The 7879-nt window shown below is 40.0% G+C and overlaps 1 protein-coding gene across 2 annotated transcripts in view; it reads right to left on the minus strand.

Moving 5' to 3' along the window:
- Nucleotides 1–7806, minus strand: part of C1QTNF1 (C1q and TNF related 1) — a 29211-nt gene extending 21405 nt beyond the window's left edge. Inside the window, exon 1 of one of the 2 annotated variants that reach the window (XM_088138405.1) lies at nucleotides 7315–7806. The gene's annotated coding sequence lies outside the window, so the exon portion shown is untranslated. Of the gene's footprint in view, nucleotides 1–7283 lie in introns of both variants that reach the window. The other variant, XM_007426264.4, reaches the window with a different exon arrangement.
- Between the last annotated feature and the right edge of the window lie 73 nt (nucleotides 7807–7879).

The raw sequence follows: 7879 nt of genomic DNA on the forward strand, positions 1-7879 counted from the left end.
TGTTGTGGCTGGTGATGGGTTTTAGCCAGTGGCAGGCATTTCCCCTTAACACCTTATCTACTACCAGGGATCTTCTAGGCCAGTGTTTCTTAAAGTGTGGTCCTAGGACCTCTGGGGGCCCCCCAAGACCCTCTCAGGGGTCCACAAAATCAAAATTATTTGCCAGCCTATGTTGAAAAATAATACAGTATTAAAATCCCATCAAACAATTGTGAGAAGCTATAGCAGCACGGAATGCATCAATTTTAAGTTTTAATATGGTAAGTATTAATGAATATAATCCATACAAACAAAAGCTCTTTCGAGGTCCTCCATAATTTTTAAAATGGGAAGGGGTCCTGAGAGAAAAAAGTTTAAGAAACACTGCTCTAGAGAGTGTACCCTGTGATTTCCCCCACATGTCCCCATTTGTTATTATATCCATCATGTTTTGCAGAAGAGAAATGCCTTTTCTGCTTGGCAAGAAACTTCTGAAGACCTAAGCACTGAGAACTTGCTAAAGTCCTATTGGCCTACCTACTTTTCCACTGTCCCTTTATCAGCCAAGAGATGCACAGAACTACTGTTTGTTATGCTCAGATGCTGAATTGCTAATACTGTATTGTAGTTACCAATAAAAATCCACATTTCCATGCCCAACAACAGTCCAAACCCCTCACTTGGCTGTTAGGAAAAAGCAGGCATAACAGACAACAGAAATGGAAAAACTGCTTATATCACAACTCATCTATATATTACCATTAAATTATTCCACCGGCTTCACCACTGTCCATGGAAAATAAATACATAAGCAAGAGAGGACTTTTCCAAAATTACATTTGCTAAATACAAAGTCAATTATCTCAGTTCAAAGCTAACTAACAACAGCAACAACAACTATCTGGAGAAAAACTCTCCTTTGTGAATCCAGGAACTTGTGGCTTTTGAACAGAGATTATTTATTCCACTTGCCTTAATCAGTTTGTTTATCTCAAGTTTGTATTCTAGGAAGTTTTTTTACCAGAATACAAACCTTTGTACTCTGATCACATTTCATTTCTCTCTCGTAATACTAGAAACTTGAGTTCATTTGATGAAACTTATTGGGCAGAGATTCAGGTCAGATAAAATATAGTGTCTCTGTACACAGTATACAATCTAGTTAACTTATAGGATTCACTGTCATCAGATGTGGTGGTGATTACAAATTCATGTTAAGCAGAGCCATTAAGTAGTACTAATGATGGCTAAGTGGACTTCCAAGATCAGAGGTGGTATGCACTTAGTACCAGTTCCTGGGAGACATATGTCTTTTCAGGGTTTCTTTTTTGTCTATAGACTAGTCTACTGGACTTAAGGAATTCCCAATATAAGCCAATTTACAAATTTTCCACTCTTAGATTACTCATCTGTATTAATGAGCATCGTGACCTGTGGGGCAGGGGGAATGTTGCCACAATTTCTAATGAGCAGCAAAGGTTAGAGATTTTTCAAAGAGTAAGTCTTCCCGCACTTGCCAATTGGCAAGTTGCTCATCTGTATTTATCCTCTTTGTCCTAACTGGGATAGCAAATCATTATACAGGGGGTTTTTTTCAAATAATTTTATTAAGAATTATAAATGAAAAGAATAAAAGCCAGTACAGGCTACAAAAAATACAAACAGAAAAATACAAAAGAAAAGAAAAAATGTGAAAAAGAAAAAATAGAAAAATAGAAAAAAGAAAGTAGTAACTTCCTCCTTCATCCCAGCAAGCAAAAATAATCTTAATAGCTTATCACTATCTCTAAATACAATTTAATCTCTCTTCACCCCATATCTCATCTCCTGAATAAAAAAACAAAACAAAATCTAAATGCTTTGTCAGTCATTCTTTATCAGCAAAAGTCCAGTAAGGACAGCCAGATGTAACTATTTTAGCCCTGGTCAAATAAGCCAACCTTATATTTTTAAAAACTCAGGGAAGAAATTCATTTTAACCCCTTCAAAAAGAATCCCAGAGCTAGTTTTCTGTTCATCTGCGTTTCAAGCCAAAAATCTTTCAGAAGTTTAGCAGATTTCTTTTGTATATCCAAACAGTTCCATTTGTGTGCTCATATCTTACTCCATGTCTTTCTCATTACTTGTCACATTTAAGTCCCCCTTCAAAATAATTTCAGAATCATTCATTGCAACTTGTTCTTGTTCTGTAATTTTATTACAACATGATCTGTCAAGAAATCCATCTATTTTGTCAAGAATCTTGACAGACAAATATTCCCAAATTTGTATTATAGATTTTTGGCTACATTTTCTTTATCCCCTAAATCTCTCTAGTGTCCAACCTTCAAAGTCCCCTTATGGTGAAAAACTGAAAAAACTCAAAACAATTGCCATTTTTCCCATGAGAAAATTTCTTCTAGTGAATTCAAAGCTCTTTGTGGGCATTTAAAATTATAATTCCAAGTCCATCAGAGCCCTTAATCCCTTGTTAAACTTTCTAAAGTCCATATTCTGAGCACCCTTTTGCTGCTTAGTTCAAAAAGTAATATTTTTCAAAAGGTTATAAAAATTGTATTTAAAAGTTCTTCCTCTAAGGAGAAGGGTCTTAATCCTTTTAAAGCAGCAGAAAAAAACCAAATCCAAAGTGATTAAGAAGTGAGGCTTGGTTAAGTTTAATGTCCTTTAAAAAGGCTGCATTAACGACTCTGAACAAAGACGGTTCCTCCCTCGGCTCCCAGCTGCTCGACCCACAGGCAAACTGCAAAATGACTATTCCTGCAGTCTCCTCATGAGGAGTGGCTGTGTGGAGTCATGTGGGCTATCTCAAAGATTTCTCCTTAATCTGGAGAGTATTTTGGCAGCCAGGATCCTGCATCCCACACCAATCTCCATCGTAACACCATCCTGCTGTAAAAAGGGACATTTAGCTCACCATGGCTCTCAACCAGGAGTGCTCACAAATCATTATACTGTTAATTCTTTTCCCTGTCTTTTTATCAGTGACACTTCCATGTTTGACAGAACCCTTGGGAAAATGCTTGTTAGACCCCCTCATTGCATCCACCTTCTTTAGCTTCTCATTGACTATTTGCTTGCCTCTCTTGACTGTAATTTGCACCACCCAGAGGGAGAGTATGGTGTGTGAAATATTGCTAACCCTCTTGCTACCTGCTTGCTTAGAGGAGGCTAGGAGACAGGCAGGCAGAAACATTAGGAGAAATAGCAACAGGGTCAGAAGCTGCTGGGATTGGCAGTTGACCTCCAGCTGCAGTACAGACCTCAGCACAATTCCAGCCTCAAATTCTAAAATCCATCCTGTTGGGAATCTATTGGAGAAGGGATGTGCCAATATTTGAAATAAACAAACCAAAAGAGTTAGAGGAAGGAGGAAAACAGAATCTCTCAGAACTGAACTGTGTGCTTGACAAGAGACAGCTGTTCTTTGAATAATGCCTACTGTACTTATAAAGGTGATTTACACTGAATCACATTATTGATTTTTCTATCTCAGGATTAGGTAGTGTTTCCTTAAACTCTGAGTCTTACTCCAGCCTAACTATCAGAGTGTTTTTTTCAGGAAGGATGCTAATAACTGCTGTCTGCTACTGTCTGACATACATCCTCCAACTACCTCCCATACAAGCAGGTACACCATATCTTGCAAGTTACAAGAAAGCCAATGCTTTGACTGAGAATGGATAGATCTGGAGAAAGCTACAGTCTTATCTACCTCTCTTTGTCACTGGCCCCAGGGGATTCACCATACAAAGACTGCAAAATGATGGCTTCATTATTCACATTGCATTAAAATCTAAGTACCTATCATGATATCCTTTACAAACATGCTAGAACAACATACTATATGTATTTTTTACTGGCAGAAGTGAGAATGAGGCAACAGAAAAGATTCATGCTAGTCTCAAAACTTGAAATAATCCATCAAATATAATAATCATCATCATCTTTGTGAAAAAGCTACACATGCCAAACTCTTCCGACCTCTTGAAGCCGACTGGGAAAAATTAGAAACAAATGCTTCCTTTCCACAAGCACAAAATGATCATAACATCCTAAACAGAGACCCTGTATCTTTCTTAATGCTTGGCATGATGAAGTTCTAGGGAGCTCAAAACTTACACTATTCACTATTTTGTAACCTTTTGATAGGTTCTAATAAAGATAATGCCCACCTGAGAATACAAGAATACCATATGAGTCATTCTACAGTCTCACAGCAGGTGGCAGAATCTAGCCAAATTTGACTGATCTTCAAAAATCAAGGAGGGTTGGGCATGGTAAGCACTGGAATGGAAGCCTGCCAGGAAATCCCGGGCTTGGGGTGAGATTGGAAAGTCAAAAAACATCCTGGAAGAAACCAACAGCGAACTGCTTTTGTATTGTTGCCAGAAAAGCTGTATGGGTGTGTTCATGAAGACATCAGGAGACATGTTGAAGTGGAGGGAGTCCTTTCCTATTAGTGTCTCAAAAGTAATACATCGGTGCAGAAGGGCAGTATCAGGTATACAGCAACATTTTATACTAAAATTGTATTTTATTCTGGGCATTGTCCTGGGTGCTTTTGGAATATCTTGTCCTCACAGCTTTTTGTCAATAAATCATTCACATTCACTCTAAATTGGAAGCCAAATGGACAGAATCTATTGAAATGGCTGAAATGATGTCTTGTGATGTTATCCAGGAGGTTTTTGTGCCTGTAGGCCCCAAGGAAAAGAGTCCTCTGTCACCTTGGCTCTGCCACTTGTGGATTGGACCCATCCCACCTGGCTAATAAAGGTGGCCAGGACAGAACCAGGAGCCAGATCTACACTTTAGTCAATGCCTCTTTGAGGGACAGGAAGATGCCCAAAGCCCTTAAAAAGGCACTAATTCATCCACTCAAGGGGCCACGTCTGGATCCAATAAAATTGGACTACTATCCTATCTCTAAACTTCTTTTTGAGGAAGGGCATTGAAAAAGTGGTGAAGCTATAGATGCAGAGGGCTCTGGACGATACAGTTGATCTGGTTCCTTAGCATCCTGGGTTCTGACCACTTTTATCGATGACCTGTGACAGGTCTTGGATGGAAGTGGTACAACTATCATATTTCTCCTATACCATTCAGTGGCCCTCAATACTGTCAATCACAGTATCCTTCTGGATTGTGAGAATTAGAAAAGTGTTCTGCTCCTACCTCACCAGGTGAGTCCATATGATGGTTGTGGGAGGAAGGAGGTTTGACCCATGGATACCTTGTTATGTACTTCATGATTCAGACCTTTTTCCTATTCTGGTCAACATCTATGTGAAACCACTGGGAGAGGTCATCTGTTGGCTTGAGGTATCATCAATATGTAGATGACACCCAGTTGTACACCTCTACCCTAGGCCCATTGGGAGATATGGTGGAAATCATGAGCCAGTGTCTGGGATGGTGTCGTCAGACGCTGGGGTCTGGATGGGGAAAAACAGTCTCAGAGTCAACCCAAACAAAATGGAGTGACTGTTGACTCAGTCTGTCTGATTCCAGGACTGCACTATCCTTGACTCTTAATGGGTCTGTGCTTCCCCAAAAAGAGCAGACTCACAATCTGAAGGTCCTCCTGGACTCACACTCCTGCCTAAAGAGCAGGAGGCAATTGTGCCCAGGAGGGCTTTTGCACAGCTTTGTCTGTTGCACCAGTTGTGGCCTTACCTATAATAGGATACCTTGTCATCTCTAGATTAGATTACTGTAACTTACTCCACATGAGGCTGCCCAAGACCACCTGGAAACTTCAGCTAGTCCAGAACAGTGACAGTGGTCAGTCACAATATGGCCATATTACACCTTTCCTGCAGAAGCTGCATTGGTTACCAGTATGTTTGTGAGTGCAATTCAAGGTGCTTTATAGGAAGCTAGATCAGTACCTATAAAGCCCTATATGGTTCAGGGCCTTGGTAACTTAGGAACCACCTTTTCCTTATTGTTTCTGCCCTTCCTACCCAAACAATTAGCGAATTACTGGTAAGAGTCCCCACCAAGCAGGAGGATGGAAGAGGGCAACAGCAGGTATTTGCTATAGCAGCTGTCCTCTTTTGGAATAGCTTGCCCTGAGGCAAGGATGGTCTCCACCCTTGTAGCCTTCCAGAAGCAGGTGAACACTCTTCTGGAAGGCCTTCAGAAGGCTCTTCTGGTAGGCCTTCAGGGGTTAATTATAACCAGCAGTGTCAGATTCAATACATTTTAAGTTATTATTTTTAGCATTAATTTAAAATGAGATTTAATTGGATTACTATTTTAATTAATTGTTATACTGACGTACTGCATTTTATAAGTAAGCTCTGTGCGCTGCCTGTAGAGTCCTTTTGGTTTCAGGCAGTAGGCAAATCTCATAATTAAATAAATAAAATATTCATATGAGCAAAAATACCAAGAAAGATTAAACGAAAAACAATTAAGCCAAATGAAATTATTTTGAGTCAGAAATAAGCCTTTTAGTAGCTTAATCTTGAATCCAAAAAAAGTAGATTTATTAGCTCTGTTGACAGGTAGATCTGTCACCTCTAATTACCTAGACTACGAGTTTTTTGTATGTGTTTGTTCTTTTAGTCTGAGTTTTACACATTTTATCAGATGACCTTACTTCTGCAGCCACAAGAAAACATCACAAGAAAACAATCATCTTGCCAAAGCAGATATTAAAAATTAACAAGGTTCACTTTCCAGGAAATCAGTGACATTAGCAAAAGCAATAATGTTTTAATAATTACTATATAATGGCTTTATGTATAATTGTTTATATATTCATTGTTTTATTGGATTGTTGTATGCCACCCAGAGTCACTTTTTGTAAGATGGGTGGCCACATAAACTTGATTAATAAAAACAAATAAATAAATAAGTGTACACTGTGGTTTGTTGCCATTTGGAACCCTTAAGGCCTTTCCCCACTTGCACTTATCTATGGCAAAAAAAACAAAAAACATACAGCAATATAATTTTTTTCTGCCTTAGCTCCACAACATTGCCTTCATCAGTCCATGCATGAGACAGGCTTAAATCATATTAGGTATACCAACGTTGAAACAGTACTGTAGTTTCTCCCTTATTCTGGCATCATCCAAGGATAGCCTTGAGATAAATAAAATTAGTTGGGGCACTGGGAACAGACGCAGCTAGGGATAGCAATGGGGATCAAGAAATGTCAGGGCAGTATAGTTTTTTGCCAACCTAAGGAGAGGCGAAGAACATTATTAAAAGAGATGGCCCTTAGTAACAACCAGCGCTGTGGACAGGAGACACATCTTCAAAATTTAATGTCTACCCTCCTTCAGGAATACCTATCTCTGCATGCTATCAGGCGTAAATTACCACTCGAGGTGGACTTGCTGTTGTTGTTCAGTCATTAAGTCGTGTTCCACTCTTCGTGACCCCACGAACCATATCGCGCCAGGCCTTCCTGTCCTTCACTGCCTCCCTGAGTTTGCTCAGTTTCATGCTCATTGCTTCAGTGATGCTATCTAACCATCTCATCCTCTGCCGTCCCCTTCTCCTTTTGCCTTCAATCTTTCCCAGCATCAGGGTCTTTTCCACTCGAGGTGGACTATGCAGACCCAATTTCTGATACCGGTTTTGGTATCAGAAGCTGAATACAGCTTTAAAATGCAGGGTGGGCTTTCTTGGCCCATTATTAGCTCCATTTTCCTTTCCAAGGAGAGACAATTTTGAAGCGCTAGCCCTAGTACATGATTTTTCGGTAAAATCTGTAATGGAGGTTAAGGACACGGGGCGCCGGAGGAGATCTGCATCCTGTCCTCTAATTTCGCTCCCCAGCAGTCAGCGTGGATCGGCAACTGCCGAGGGTCTCTGGGAGCGCTCCCTTCCATCCACCTCAGCGAGATTCCGGAGGAAGAAGACCAGCGACGACGTTTCCGAG

The sequence above is a fragment of the Python bivittatus genome, unplaced genomic scaffold, assembly GCF_059951505.1.
Source record: "Python bivittatus isolate LINGU-HERP-01145 unplaced genomic scaffold, Pbiv_v1 ctg000220_np1212, whole genome shotgun sequence".
In the NCBI taxonomy this organism is placed as follows: domain Eukaryota; kingdom Metazoa; phylum Chordata; class Lepidosauria; order Squamata; family Pythonidae; genus Python; species Python bivittatus.